Source organism: Pelmatolapia mariae, linkage group LG16_19 (genome assembly GCF_036321145.2).
Source record: "Pelmatolapia mariae isolate MD_Pm_ZW linkage group LG16_19, Pm_UMD_F_2, whole genome shotgun sequence".
Taxonomy (NCBI): Eukaryota; Metazoa; Chordata; class Actinopteri; order Cichliformes; family Cichlidae; genus Pelmatolapia; species Pelmatolapia mariae.
Genome location: NC_086241.1, coordinates 3,157,836 through 3,174,310, shown reverse-complemented (window position 1 = coordinate 3,174,310; position 16,475 = coordinate 3,157,836). Strand labels below are relative to the sequence as shown.

Below are 16,475 nucleotides of genomic sequence, written 5' to 3'. Positions count from 1 at the left end.
TTTTGCTGTTTGTTGCTGGTGTTTTGTAGCAGTTTATCCTTTTTTTAATTTAGAAATTCTGGTTTGATGCTGTGTGTTTGGTTCAACAAAGACTGATATTAATTCACCAGATGTGTTCTGTCAGCTGTTGTGTTGGAGAAATTCATAGCTATTGTATATAACACCACACTCCAAGTCACGGAGCACTGAACACATTACTGCTCCAAAAAAAAAAAAAAATAAAAAAAAAAATCAGGAGTTGCTGTGAAACTGCTTTAATTTTTAGCTACAGGCTTTGATCACCATACAAGCATTTGAGCTGTTGTTGTCTTTTTTATGCTTCATGACTCATAAGTCAGTGTTAAATGTGTTTAATAGACAAACAAACAAACCATTTATCTGAAATGAAAATGAGATGTTCACTCATGGAGCCAATGTCCATAGATAGTCTGGCTGTTTTGAAGCAAAATATAAAGAAATGAGGGTTGCTTGAGACTTTTTGCACAGTGCTGTAATTTATCACTATAAACCTTTTTGTTTACAAAAACAGAAGTGAAGATTCGGCATAAATAGACTATTATTCTGCAAGCTCGATGTAAGCAGTTTCTTCATCATAGCTAGACTGCAGAGGTTAGGTCTGTTTCTGCTGCACTTGTAGTAATTTCATAATCTCTGAATTACACGGCTTAAAACTAATTTGTCAGCATCAAATCATGTAATAAAGTCTGACAGAAGTTTACTTTTTCAAAATTCAGGTTTTCCTCGAAGCCTTTGTAAGCGATATAATGTCTAACATGGAAGTAAATATAGTCTGAGAGCTGTAATAATTATTTCACTGTCTTCATGCCTCTTTAACTACTTAATTAACTCACACTCGGCAGTTCAAACTCACTTCATTTAATATGAACAAAAAGGCTTTTGCTTTTGGAAGTTCTTCACATTGCGTGCAACAGTTTCAACACAGTTTCTTGTCTTATGACTTACAGGATGTGTGAGGGCGCAGTCTGCAGTGACAAAGGGGATCTTGCTTTTTCATTCTGCTAAGATTCAAGTTGTGATGTGTCCCAACCTTTTCAAGCCTTTTGTCTTTTCAATTAAATACTGATGAAGCGCAAGCTCATTTTCCAAGCAGGAGCTACATGTGGAGATGGGGTTTGCAGTAGGGAGGAGAACTAGCGCCTCCACTTTGGTAGAGGCTGGCTCGTCCACTCCAGTTTGGAGTGAGCTGGTGTGTCAAGTGAATAAGCAGCAGTATTTTGCATTCTTGCTCATGAGTGTTGGACGAACTAAGTGGGTAATTGACAGTTGGACCAGTGCAGGGTCTGCAGTGATTAGCTATAACAGTGAAGCCCAAAGGCAAAGCTGTTGATTTACTGGTAAAAATGTGCTTCGGTCCTTAGCTATGGATAATGATCCATTTAGCAAACAAAGTCTCCTTTTTTGGGCTCACTTTAAAGATAATGTGAGATTGGTTTCCAGATAACATGGAGGAGACCTGAAGACACACCCACAAGACGCTGGAGAGAATATTCGTGTTATGGCCAGCAGGTATCATCCCCAAAGAGGTGAAGGAGGTGGCAGGGGAGGAGGACGGTGTGGTCTGTCTTTTATGCAACATCCAGTAGTACGGGTTATTTTTGCTCTCGTTTGTGCTGTTGTTGGTCATTTAGCATAGCTCCTCAAAACATGCTAAATCGATTATTGTACACAGATTGTCCCTAAAATCGCTATTTAAAAGAATATTATAATACAGATATCAACTCATAATTAAAACACATTTTTAATTAGCTGATGAAATTTGGATACGAGTAGCACTTCTTCTTCAGCCCCACAGTAATCAGCATTCAGTGCATTTAAAAAAAATACAACATCTATGTGTAAAAATAGACCAAGATGAGAAAAAATAAATATTATATTGTCAATGCTGGCATGAATTAATACAGCTCACAGAGTGAAGCTAGTGCAGGGATGAATGAGGAGAAAGAGGCAAAATGTAGAATGGTGTGTGTAGGTGTGTGTGTGTGTGTGTGTGTAGGTGTGTGTAGGTGTGTGTAGGTGTGTGTGTGTGTGTGTGTAGGTGTGTGTGTGTAGGTGTGTGTGTGTGTGTTTTGTTTGACTCTCAGCACACAGAGAACAGAGACTTCAGCAGAAGAACAGGATGACCCACTAAAATATGAACTTCTAAACTGAGAGAGAGACAAAAACAAGAACAAGAGAGCAGAAGGTACCCAGATGTGTAGATGCGCTTCCTTCCACGTCTCCTAAACACAGCCCTGAGAAGGCAAGTCAGGGGAACTTGGTCAGAAAATTAAAGTATGAATGCACTGCCCTCCGTCTCCTCTCCTGCCACCCGCAGTAGAGGGAAGAGAGGCAGATGGATATGGAGGAATGAAGCTCTGGAAGGTACGATGGCACCAGGGGACGAGGCAAGACCGGGCGTGATGAGTCCTGGCAGGCAGCGTCGGGGATTTAGTGGTTGCGATGGCTCAACTTTAAAGAATACCGGCGTGTCGTTTCCTCCTGCTTGTGCCCTAGTTTCTCCCTCTTTCAGGCCCACCATCTTCCATTTTTTATGTTTTACATCTTGTCAACGTATTTCTTTACACTCTGCTTTGTTTACTTCCTCTTTAGGTGTTTTCTCAGCATATCCTTCCTTACTCATTTTTTCCCTCTCTGTGATTGCTGGCAAAGGCAAAAGATAGTTTGATTCTGTCACAATCAAAATATCTACTGTCATAGACATAGCTTTTATGAGTTTTCCTGAAGTGGACATATTTAAACAAAACTCAGTTTTTGGATCCTGTTTTTGCCAGCCTTTTAGCTTTTGCCCTTCTAGTTTTCCTTTTCCTCTTCTTCTCTGTCTTCAGCTCTCTCTGTGGAAATCTGCAATAATCCTCTATCCTTCTGTGACCTTTAGCAGCACTTTAACATTTAGAAAGGAGAAGGGTTCACTGCAAGCCTCTTCTGCTTTACTTTCAATTGACTCTCGAATGTCTCGGTCATGATTGGCTGCTCTGGGTGAGCTTGCAACCTCTCTTGAGAAGCTGCCTTTTGTGGTTAGGTATTCACCTGTGAAAGTGGTACAAGTCTTTGAGGCTTTATCAGACATATCAGACTGAGAGAGAAAGCACAGACCACACCTGAAGAGAAAGGAGCAGGAACATTTCTGTGCTTTAAGCTGTCCAGCAGAGTGTGAGCAGGTAATTATATGAACTCTGTGACTGAGAAACACAGGAAACTAGAAGATGACGACAACATTTCCTTTATAACTTGGTCATCAAACTGATAGATGGACAAGTATTTTGATATTCATATTCAGGATGATGAAATCAATGAAAATTTCTTTTTAAAATAAAATAAATAGACAGATAAAAAAACAATTTTCACAGTAGTTCCTGTAATCCTCCTTCAACTTTCATTTTTTTCCCCTCTACATAAATATACACGACTAATATGTAAAAATATGAGTCTTTACATAATATTAGATGCAGTTTAGTACAGTATTCATATGATGCACAGAGCATCAAATCAATTCTACTCCAGTCTTAATTTTGTTGTATTCATTGAAAATGGATGCACAATGTATGAAAACGTACTATTTAATTTTTAGTTTTGTGGTCTGAGAATTATGTTGAATGTTGTTATGACTGGAGACAAGAACTGCAGGCTTACATATAAAAGTCAGGTGTTTTTGCATCACGTGTGACTGTAACACACACCTTTCCTTCAAGTAGAAAATTGATTTTTCTGTGTTGCCATCAACCAGCATATAATAAACATATAAAGCCTTCTAGTGTTTTTGATTAAAGATTCTTGTGTGAATTGTTAGTATTAGAGGATTTCTGCCTTATGGTACATTTTATGATGCTTGCCAGGCAGTCCACTGAGAAGCTGTTCCATGCTCAGAGTAGGGACTGAGTGCACACCAACAGGAATGATTTTCAGAGTGCCTCTAGGACATTTAGGAGCAGGCTATAGGCCTCCACACTAATAGGCAGCCACGAGATCAATCAGGGCTGTTGCCAACAACCATTTAATTTTTGAGCAAGGAGAAGATTGTGGTAGAAATGAGTAAAAGAGGGTTAAAGCAGGAGGATGGCCAAGGGGAATAAAGCTGAGATTGAGAAGACGCCAAAGCAAGATTTAGAAAGAGGGAAGAAGAAAGAGGGAAATGTGCTGGTGCGGTAGTGACAGGATGTGAAGTAGAGGACATAAAAGAGGAAGAATGTTACTAAAATACTGTGAAATTATAAATATAGCAGAGTAAGAGTAAGACAGCAGGAAACAGAAATAAATAGATTTGGCTTCAGCAGCTTCTCCTTCAGTCTTCTGTCTTCCTCTGTGCTTCTTGTTTACTTTTCCTTCTTTCTCTTCATGCAGTCGGGGCATAATTACTGTGATTTAACCCAGATACATAAAGCAAAAGCCCAACATAGTTATAAATAATCCAGCACTTTATGGATATCTATGTGTGCCACGACTGCGTGGCTGGAGACAGAAGTAGCTGAAACCCAGCATGCAGAAAAAAACGTAGCTCTGTAACACAACCTCTGCACAAACTTGTAATCTTTGACATGTGCTGAAGGCACAATGACACCCCTGTTTGACCTGCCAGACTGCTGTCACAGATTAAACTCCGCTCGTCTCTACTCAGGCCCATTTTCTTTGACTTCATAAACTCATTCAGTGCAATACTTGATTAAATAATGCTCTCTTGACTGAATACAGGTATCACAAACTTGTTCTGGTGTGTAACTTGTTTATTGGAGATAATAGTTTACAGTATAAATGTTTTTTTTGTCTTTAAAGGGTTTATATTGCAGATTTTTCCCTTAGTTTCACCTTGTTGGTTAAAACATACAGTTTGATGCCTCTCACACTGTTAGCATTAGCATTTATCATCTTCATAAATTCAGTTTTTTTTTAAACAAGCTGTTTGTAGCGAAGCGCCCGAGGATACGATTTAAAATGAGCTATTTTGTTATGTGTAGACACAGCTATGGTGCGTTTTTATGCTTGAATGATTCATAGGTCAGTATTAAGGGTTACGTATAAGTATGAGGACTGGACTGAAAATGAGCAAACAAGCAGCTAATGTTCATAGAAAATCTTTGAAAGACCTTCATAAAACCAGAAGACCTAGAGGAGAACGATTTTTTAAAAATTCCCATGAACACAGCCTTTATATTCAAGAAAACTGTCAATGTGTCACGTCTGAAAACAGGAAACCTAAAACATGGAAACACGGGGGGAGAAAGGCAGACAAACCAACAGACAGAGGAAGACAGAGGACTAAATACTCAAGAGGGTAACGAGGACCAGGAGGGAAACACAGCTGGGACTAATGACACACACGAGACAGCGAGGAAGCAGAATACTCTGACATAGGACACGGCACTGTCAAAGTAAAACAGGAAATACACGAACATAGAAACCAGGATAATTAGACGTAACACGAGGAACACAAGGGAGGCACAGTAACAAAACCAGAGGGCTAGAAACTACCAAAATACTAAAGAATAACTAAGAGAGCTAGAAAAAAAGACAAAACCATGAAAAACCACTAAAATCACAGAATATAAATGATCTAAAAGATAAACGCTGGGTCCCCAGAACCACGACAATATGTGTTAAATCTATAGCTTAAGATCCTCCCTAACAAATGTTCTCCTTTTTAAGCAAATTTTACAACACTGTGGTGTCCAGTTTTCAGAAAATCTCTTTTTAAAAAATTCAGCAGTTAAAGTAAATATGTGTAGGAAAAAAACAAGACTTTTGTCACGGCCAGGGAACGCCGGTGTTTTTATGGAGTGAAAACTAAAACCTCAACTGGGAAAAGTAGACTGTGAAAACTATGATGAGCGACAAGAACCTGAAACTGAATGGGAGAAAACGTAACTGTGAAATAATCAAAAACGTGAGTTTGAGCATGAACCCAAACAGTAAGAAGCAGAAACTCTGTGACATAAAGAGAAACAGAAAACCCACCAAAGAACAGAAGGAGACAGAGGACTTAAATACAGAGGAGGGTAATGAGGGAAGTGGAAACACCTGGGGAGACACAGCTGACACAAATAAACATGATGCCACAAGGGGAATTAAAAATAAACACAATGAACATAGAAACACAAGACTTTCAAAATAAAACAGGAAACCTGGAGAAATGTAGACATGAAACACATGACAGACTGACACAGAAGACAGGAAAAGACTCACAAACACAGGGGCATAGATGAAACCTAGACTAGACTAAACACAACTCAACCCTAACTAAAAAATAGCACAATAACTTTACATATTTCCAATATAACATAAGAAATCAAAAATATAAAATAAACTCAAAATGCTGGGTCATAGACCCAGCTCCTGACGGCTTTGGTCTTTTAATAAAATGTATTTACACTAAAATAAACAAAGAATAATGACAGCCTTGTAAATAAAGGCTATGAAAGGACCTTTCATAGAGTGATGTGAATTACGCAGCAATTTGAACAGACGGTGCTCGACATGAATCCACATTTGTAGCTAATGCAGAAATGTGTAACGGTGGTTGGTCACCGGATTGTAGTTATTTAAGTTGTGCTTTTTAACACTTACGCTGGAGTATTACCTCCTGTAAGGATTCAGTCATAACCTTATGAGTTTCATGTTTCATTTGACGCTTTCATTATCACCTCACTATTATTATAGATCTCATGTTACCATCATAAAGAATAAATGAATGAAAGTGTAAATCACAGACAGCAGAGTCTGTACAAAAGTGATGTTTGTGTTGAGTTGTACGATATCTGTTTGCTATCTGCAGGACATTCATCACATCCAGGCAGTCACTGCAGAAACAGGCGTGCTAATATACATCTCTCTCCCTCCTCCCTCCTTCTCTTGCTCCAGTTTTGCCTCTCTCTGCACTTTACTCCCCCAGTCCCTCATCACCTCCTACTTTTCCTCCTCTCTTCCTCTCCACCCAGACCTTCTTTCTTCAGAAGCTTCCACTCGCCATGTTCTATTTCCTTTATTCTGCCTCCACCTTACTTGAAAACTCGACCCCACCCCTGTCGCCACGGAGCCTCGGGGTAGAAAACACAATCATTTATTCATTTGTTTTACCTTCGCTCCCAGTTGCAGTCTGTTTCTATTGGCGTTTTCGTTGCTGTTGTTTGTTTTGCCTTCGCTCCCATTATCGTACACGCTCTGACTTGGTAGGAGTTTCTATTTTTATGTAGCCCTCCAGATGTGTATTGTTTATGTGATTACTGGATGAGTTTAGTAATTGGATGAGGCTTAATCTCCTGGTCCAAATGGTCATTGTGTGTCATTGTAGCGTCAGCCACATCCAGTCGTCTTTTTCTCTCTGTCAGTGCTAAATGTGTCAGAAATATTATGCCACACATGCCACGGCAGGACAACTTCTATGGACTGTATAATCCTCGCTGCTGTCTTTTTAGGCTCAGAATAAATACTGAAAAATTCCTTGTTTGTCATCCCGGCTTTCAGTCCTGAAAGAATAACTTTTTCCACTTCAAGTACTTGCAGACTTGCTGGACTTGCACAATGAAAAGCATGCACAGATGAACATAATGTTCAGAAAAAGCATGTCAGGGTATGAAATTGGCAGCCATCTGTGGGCTCATTCAGATCATGAATTTTGAATTGCGCAGACAGAGAACTAAGAAATGTGCCTGTTAGTACACCTGTGTGCACATATTTGCACGTGTGTGTGTATATGTTTATCTAAGAACGCTTTAAACTCACCCATCAAGTTATTTTTTATTTATGTTGGTGTTCTGGGTGTTCAAGTGCCGTATATTCTACTTCTGCTGGAACTAATCTATTTTATTCACTGTGATCATATATGATCAAACAAGATCTTTACTTAAATAATTATGAAACCTTTGCCTCTGCTGGCACAAAGCTGCGAATGAAAGCATTATTTGAATGTGAACAGATTGCAGGTGTTGCGTTCTGCATCTGTGTTTGAGCTCCATTCGTTCAGTCTGTTTTTTTGTTTAACTCGTAAAACATTTACAGATTCAATATGTAATTTCAAAAGAGCCATTTCAGCGATCGTTGAGTTTTTTCCCTCCAGTCACCACTTTTAGGGCTAAATCTAAACTCTCTGAGCCTTCAGCCTTCCAGTCTACTTATGAGCCAAATGCTGGAATGGAAGCTTGTTATTATGTTAAAAGATGGCTTTTCGGGTTGATTGATGTACTTGGACTTTGAAGTGTGTAATTTGCCTCAAATGACTGTTTTCTAAACATTTTTTTATAACCGTGTAAATTATGAACATATCAGGTCAAATCACAGATACTCCTTTCCACAGTTAATGCTTTCAGTTCCTCCGTATCTGTGCAGTGTTTAGTGATTACACTCATCATTCCTCAGGTGCTTCTGATTATCAGACAATAGTAAAACAATGGAGAGTAGTGAATTGGGCTAAGGCCACAGATTAGCTGAAATGCTAATCTTGTTAAATGTCAAGCGTCCCATTATTCGCCGTGTCTGTGTGTTGTGAGAAGGATAATGCTCTCTTTGCGCGTCATAATTTGATGGCATGTGCTGAGACTCTTAACCATTCACTATCAATTATACTATGAATGGAACTGCTCTGTGTAGGATTCTCTGCATTCAGCGGGTTGGTGTATCTTACTGTTGGCAGAATGGGGACGAGGGTACTTTGACTTCTCAGGGATAGAGTAAGGTTACAGGGGCGCTACGGCGGCTGTCCTGCATAGCTTCTATTGGGTGACGCATCACTCCGTGGCCCCTGCAGTGTTTGTGACTTATGAGATTCATTAAAGATTCAGATTCATAACAACTTATTCTTATAATTGTTAAAATTGCAGATCATATAATTTGGACTAAAGGTTATAAATAAATAGCATAATCTATCTTTAAATCTCCATACAGACAGAAGCTTTTTGGAGTCCATCATTAGTCTGAACTCTTGAGTAATCAAGCTTGCACAGACTTGTTTCCCGTCTTCATAAAGAGCAAATGAGGAAACATGTTTGTTGAAATACAAGCTGAAGTCAGTCAGCTTTTATCTGACAATCGTTTGCCTTTTTATTAGCTTTTAAACAATATCTGTTTCTGTAAATCACGACAGCCACACAGAAAACTAGTCCTTTGCCCTTGATAGCTGCTAGCCATGGCCAATGGTAAGTCTTCACTAATCGCCAATGGGATCTCTGGGGTTTACTGCAGCTCGTATGAGCTCTGTTTGGTTTGTTTGCACTGGTTTGAACGGGTTACTGTGCAAGCTTAAACAGCTTGAACTGAGAAGTGAGACAGCACCTTTTAGATGAGCTAAAATAACTCAAACTAACAACAGAAACGAGAGACTCCAATGATGTAAACGAAGAAAGTGGCGACATTAATAGCAAATATAAATACACCATTTAAAAATATTCCAGCGAGTCGGTTCTTACTAAAATATTTGTAATATTCTTTATTTCTTATCACTTTTATTGCAGGTTCTTTAACTGCTCTTCATTACAGTTACAGATTTTTTTTTTATTATTAATTTGTGTGTTTTTTCTATAAAAAAAACACACATCTATGACTTTAAAGGTTAATGCACAAGGCTTTAAGAGTGAGATGCACTTGTAAGCTGCCATGTTTCTCTTTATAATGAAAACACAGTGCAGGGATACCGCATTATTACGCCACACTGTCACAATACAGATCCCCTGCTATCTGCACTCTTTGAAGATCCTAGACTGCAGCACTGAGGTTGTTATCAGCAGTTTCTCACACCAGATGCTTCAATCCCATTTCCCCTCCTCCTCTTCAACACCAAGCGTCTGCAGACCAATTAGGCCCACTGTACATAAGCGCGCACATATAGGTGTGACATCCCAACATGACGCCGCATGATGTAGGCTGAGGTTATTAATACATGTCTTAAAGCAGTAGAATCAGTGCAAATACTGAAAGAGTAATAATAAAGATCTCTTACTTTTACCTTAATCTCTCTTGTCCTGAAATGCTCACACTAATGTCAAGGATTTGATCATTTTAATGATCAAAGTCGATTCTTAATCATTATTGACTGGACGTTTAGTTACATGTGCATAAATCTGTATGTATCACACTGTGGGCGGTGTATGTATTTGTACTCAGGCCTTTCTGTAATTCCAAAGCCATTTATGAACTCTCTACTAGGCAGAGAATAATGTCAGAGGTATAAATCACAGTCCTAATGTTTCCCCTCCAACCAGAACAGCAGTTTTTTCTCTTTTTAAAACATTTTTCTCCTTTATGGTAATTTTACTACATCTATTAGCAAATCAGTGCAAAACCTGCAGTAGTGCTTCTGTTTGTGTGCTGTCCTCACTGGAACACCCAGAAAGTCTAGTCCCTTTTTTGCTTTCAGAACTATTCATGGCACGGATTCAACAAGGTGCTGGAAACTCCTCAGAGACTTGGGCTCACGCTGACCTGAAAGCATCACACAGCAGATTTGTTGGCTGCACATCCATGATGTGAATCTCCCGTTTATCCACATCCCAAAAGTGCTCTGTTGAATTGAGATCTGCTGACTGCAGAGATCATTTGAGTACAGTGAACTTATTGTCACGACACAGTTGAGATCATTTGAGTTTTGTCCTGAAAGATGGGTACACTAAGGTCATGAAGGGACAAATATGGTCAGCAGCAATACTTTGGCAGTCTGTGGCATTTAATGTTGCTCAGTCGGTACCAAAACCTATCCCCCAAACTATTACACAACAATCACCAGCCTGGACCATTGATACAAGGCAGGATGGAGCCGTGCTTTCGTCTTATTTCCAATACTCTACCTTATTTTTATTATTTTTTCTTTTTTCTTTTGCAAGGTGATCTTGGGTTTCTGAAAGGCACCCTCAAATAAAATGTATTATTATTTTATTATTATTATTATTCTGGTGAGCAGAAGCAAGTAGTCTCAGTTTCCTGTTCTCAGCTATCAGAAGTCGCATCTGGTGTGGTCTTCTGCTGCAGAAACCCATCTGCTTCATGATTTGACATGTTTTCATTCAAAGATGCTCTTCTGCATACCTTAGCTGTGAATCAAAATAACTCAAAGTGATTGTTAGAGTTACTTTGCCCTCAACCTGAAGCAGTCTGGCTATTCTCTCATGGCCTCTGGCTACAGCGAGGCATTTTTGCCCAGAGAACTGCTGCTCACTGGATACATTTTTGGACATTTCTCCATAAACACAAGAGTTTTATGGGGGTTTTATGCAGTTTCTGAAATTTTCAGACGCGCTCATGTAGCACCAGCAACTATGCTACTTTGAAAACATCTTTCTTGCTCACTTTGATACTTTGAACTTCTGCTCATCATTATAAATGGTCGTCTTCCAGGATTGTTACGTTTGAGCTGCACTTGTTTGGTTTCATTGTGTAACTTTATGTACGAGTCCTTTGAACAATAGTCTGTGCGTGTCTTTTTGTATGCACACCCTTGTGCTCTGCTACAAACCCTTGATGTTCAGTGGATACCATGTGGTCATGCACGGTGTATTAAACTACTTCAGTCGTCAGTTGGCTCTGAGCTAAATCAGTTATGAAAACAGACACAGAGAAATGAACTTCTCACTCTCATTCAATTCCTTTTAATGCAGAAATTTGTTTGTGGAAACATTTAGCGAATTACAAAAAAAAAAAAAAAAAAAACTAGATTAAGTAATTAGATAAATTTGATAAGTCAAACATGCCTTTTGTGTATAACTCACTGCAATCTCCTCATCTACAAATGGTGGCATTTTGTAATAAGGTTTAACCTTTTAAACCCGTTTCCAGTGTTGTCAAGGCAATCCTGTCCATCCCAGCCTTTTAGTCACGCTGAACAGGCTTCTGTTTAGGTTTCACACTACATTAATCCTCATATTCCATCTGCACTTTGTGACAGGCAGTCAGGTTTTACAACCACGCTGCCTCCTGGGTTTGATGTGGCTAATGGGACTCTATCCGCTAATGGCAAATAGAGTTTGTTGAAGTTAATTTTTAACATATTTTTCGGCTCAAATCAGGAAGTAAGAAATAAGAATAAGCCTTATTCCAATTTTTTAAGGATGTATGAAGTCTAAAAATCTGTGCAGAGAGAGTGGTGAAGTATTGTGAGTGCACTAACGGCTCAGGTTTATCTTTCTGGTCGAGGTGCTGTTTCTGGATTACTTACAGGCACTGCTTTGTGCCGATATGTAAAGTTTCCTGATGCCATTTTAAAGATGAAGCCACAGAAGATATCCTACCTCACTGCAGCAACAGTGCACTATCGATCTGCGGCTCAGGAGAAATTGTTTCAACAATGCTGCAGGGCTGACGCAGAGTAAGAGGTACTTTATTTTCCAGCTGAGGCAAACTGACGTTTAGGCACACACCTTTAATATTTGAATGAGTTTGATTCCACTGTTGTCAAACACTGCAAACCAGAAGACTCTCCACAATGATGGTGAACAGCTCATTCGGGTTTGTAAAAGTACCTCTCTGCCACACCTCGCCTCGCTGTTGATGCGTCAGGGAACTCTGGGTTGGCGGGGTTTTTTTATCAGAAGCCATGGAGTGTTTTATCTGTGTATTTGCTTGGCTGTCAGAAACTCTCCATCTGCAGCATAATTATAGGACAGCCTCTCTGGGCAGCCTCACACCATCTTTTATCAGTCAGCACCACTTGACTATTTTTGCTCCTCACTGATGAGCCAAAGAAGTGAGGTGGTGCAGTGTGATCAGAAAAAAGAAAGTGTCAGAAGAGACTGCGAGAGAAAGTGAAAGTGTGTTCAGGATGTTTCGTTTTAGTCACACGGTGTGGTTGCAGTACAGCGTCAGGGTGTAGCATTTCACAACACGAGTAAGCAGGTATGCGCTGAAAATAAATATATAAACAGAAAACCGGTCGTTAGGATGCAGAGACTTAACAAGAGCTAATTTGTCCTTATTCGCTGCGGCGTTGTGTTTGAGGCCCACAGCTTCACCTCCTGGCTCGACGTCTTGCGTCACGTGCAGCTGCATGTGATCTAGGCATGAGAAAAGCAGTCCTGTGAATATCGTTAAATATTAATGACAGCTCAGTTAATCGGCCTGTAACACAAGTGGAGGCAGCATTGTGTTCAATCCCATGTGAGCTACTCAAGTGCTGAGCAGAGGAAGTTTGCTTTTTTTTCTTCCTAATGGTTCAAAACATCAACCACACATCTTAATGAAATACTCTGGAGTCCACGAGAGAGGATGAAGAAGAATGACAATCATTTTCTAATTAAGTTACAGGTTCACGTCATCATTTTTGCATATATTTACTTTGCTCTGTAATTCTGTTTATGATTTTTTATGTGTTTATACACAACTCCACATTTAATCTTTAGTTATTACCTTGCACAGTTTTATCTCCTCCTCCTCCCCTCATCCCAAACCGGTCGCAGCACATGGCCGCCCCTCCCTTAAAAGGGTGTTTTTCCTTCCCACTTTCACCAATTGGTTACTTATAGCGGGTCATCTGATGGAGTTGTTGGGGTTGTCTCTGTAGCAGCTTTAGCTGGCGACTGTTGTTGTGATTCTGCGCCATGTAAATAAAATTGAATTGAACTGAACTTAATATCAGTTAAATTGGTGAACCTACATTGAAACAACCCACTGTAAATGCATTTACATTTTCCTAAATATAATGGAGCTAAATGGCTCTTAGGTTTCTGTAAGACAAGGTTTTCTTACAGGTTGGGGTTGTAACCTCTATGCCCAACCTGCAGCCTGTGGGGCCGCAGTCGGCTTCCGTCTGGCTTCTGGCTTTTAACTGTCCTGGAACAGCTTAGCACTTGTGATAGATGATGATAAGCCTTGTCCCACACGGAGTGAAGAGGACAAAGTCACTAAATGACTCTCAAAGTCTACTCAGCGTGCCATAGCACTCATATCTCTCTGCACAGCGTTTCCATGACCATCGTTAGCATTTCTTATGCAGAAAAGTTCTTTCTACCCAACAACATCTCCTAAGCATGCATCGGCATCGGTAACTGAGTCATGATTGCTGTTGAGATGTTCACGTTTATTTTTTTGGTACTTTGAGGAACACCGGAAGTGCCATTCAGCAGCGTTTTATTCAGGAGGATTGTGTCTATTTAACTGGCTAACTGACACTGAAACAGTCTACAGTATATGGACAAAAGCAGCGGGACCTGCACACCTTACACCTACAGGATATGCTCGGCCATGCGATGAAGCTCCTGACGCACAGGTTTGTTTTCATGTTAATGCCAGAGGAGGTCTGGGACTCTGCAGTTACTGAGTCAGCAGACTGTTGGAAATCTGCCTTAAGAACCACAGTTTCTTTTGCAAAGTCAAATTGCATGACTAGCAGCTTGCTTTCATACATATATGGAAATAAGACTGAAAACATCTGAATTCAGAGAGGTGTGGCTCAATACTTTTTGTCCATGTAATGTATTTAACATCACAGGCCACAGGCAAAATTACATTTATGTCTCATATACATTGCAAAACACAGAATCTAACATTTGATATGTTTGGTACATCACTGAAAGTACATTCATAACGTTTGTGAGGACTTTACGTTTAACACTTAACACCACTGAATAACCTTCAAAAAGTTTACTGTTGTTTCCTACAGAGTGAAGGACAAACCGCTGAAGTCATACAGGCATGCACATGTTGACATACTTATGAACAAAAATCAGAAATTCAACAAATTGCTTTGATTGATCTGAGGAGAGTAAGAATAACAGTTTTCACTGTATTCAGTAGTGAGAATGAAAGCAGCAGTGCATTTTTATATGCGTTCTTATACTAGATACCCTCTTTCCTCATGCAGTGGGATAACACAGTGGGACAGACAGGAGAGCTCCAAGAACACCCAACAGCCAGGTCCAGTGTGATCAATGGTAAACTGATGCTTGCACTGGATCCATTACCAACAGGCCTGGGGTTCTTCATTCTGTTTCCAGGGAACAGATTATATGCTGACTTGGCTGACCTCAGGGAAAAGCGACTGGGAAAGCCTAATTTTCCCCTTAATGCATGAATGTTTTATTGAGGCTATACCACTGAGCTGATGGAACAGGTAAATACTATTGGAGAAACCTATAAGGGAGCGAGGAAATGAATGCGAGAAAGAACGGGCAAGTCGTTTATCTTCATTCTGCAGAGTAATTTCAATTTCTTCCTTCATCATTCTGGCTTAGACCTGTTAGGGTTATGTTAGCGCAGAATACAAAGGTGTGCATGGGAGAACACACAAGGGCCAGGAAGTGCAGTCAGATAGAGAATATGAAGATAAGTAGGTGACAGGATAAAGAGGGGAAGAAGTAAAGGGCTGATAAAGTTCACAACATGTGGACAGAGATAGCTTATCTTGTTGTCCACGGAGCAGTTAGTGGTACCTCCATTTCCAGGAATAAGAGTTCAGGAGTATTATTTCTTTAAAAAAAATCTAGTTATATAAAGACTCATTTGAGCATTGATGATAGTAAGTGGTGAATTCAGAAGTAGTTTGAGTGGTTCAGGAAATGAATAGTACATTAAAATGTTCTCTTTGCAAAGGTGCAGTTTTTAGCTACAGTACATTTATACAGTGGATGAAATGCCTGTAGATGAATACTCGACCTTCAGTTTTCCCTTTAATGTTAGCATTCAGGCTATTTATTCATCCCTTAACAAAAGACTAGATTTAGAACAGAATCCATCCATCCATCCATCTTCTTCCGCTTATTCGGGGCCGGGTCACGGTCACAGCAGCCCAAGCAGACCTCCCTCACCCCAGCCGCCTCCTCCAGCTTGTCCGGGGGAACACCAAGGCGTTCCCAGGCCAGCTGAGAGATATAAGCTCTCCAGCATGTCCTGGGTCTGCCCCGGGGCCTCCTCCCGGTGGTACACGTCCGGAAAACCTCACCCAGGAGGCGCCCAGGAGGCATCCTTGTCTGGCTCCTTTCGATGTGGAGGAGCAGCGGCTCTACTCTGAGCCCCTCTCGAATGGCCGAACTTCTCACCCTATCTCTAAGGGAGAGGCCAGCCACCCTTCGGAGGAAGCCCATTTCCGCCGCTTGTATTCGCGATCTCGTTCTTTCGGTCACTACCCACAGCTCGTGACCATAGGTGAGGGTAGGGACGTAGATCGACCGGTAAATTGAGAACAGAAGTCTCTGGAAATTAATGTACACATTCTGGTTCTTGTGGAGGAACTTTATGCAGTTTTTTCCGTCAAAGGGAACTCATGCAGGCTGCAAAGCCACCTGCTAAACACACATTCCCTGGAGAATCTATAGTTAACAAAGGAACTCTATGTGTTTCTGGGATCATTTGTTTTCCCTACAGCTGAATCATAATAGCTTCTTTGTGAGTGTTGAATAGACAGTAACCCACCTCCCACTCATGGTACATGCTATCTATCTATCTATCTATCTATCTATCTATCTATCTAGATTGGTGCCTGATTGTAGCATTTTGGAGCAGCGTCCATGTTTCACTGGTCTGGATAGGCCCGTGCCATAGTGCAACTTAAA

At 40.3% G+C, this 16,475-nt stretch overlaps 1 protein-coding gene across 1 annotated transcript in view; it reads left to right on the top strand.

Moving 5' to 3' along the window:
• Positions 1 to 16,475, top strand: part of LOC134645505 (transmembrane protein 163a-like) — a 60,548-nt gene that overhangs the window by 8,027 nt on the left and 36,046 nt on the right. The window lies entirely within an intron of this gene.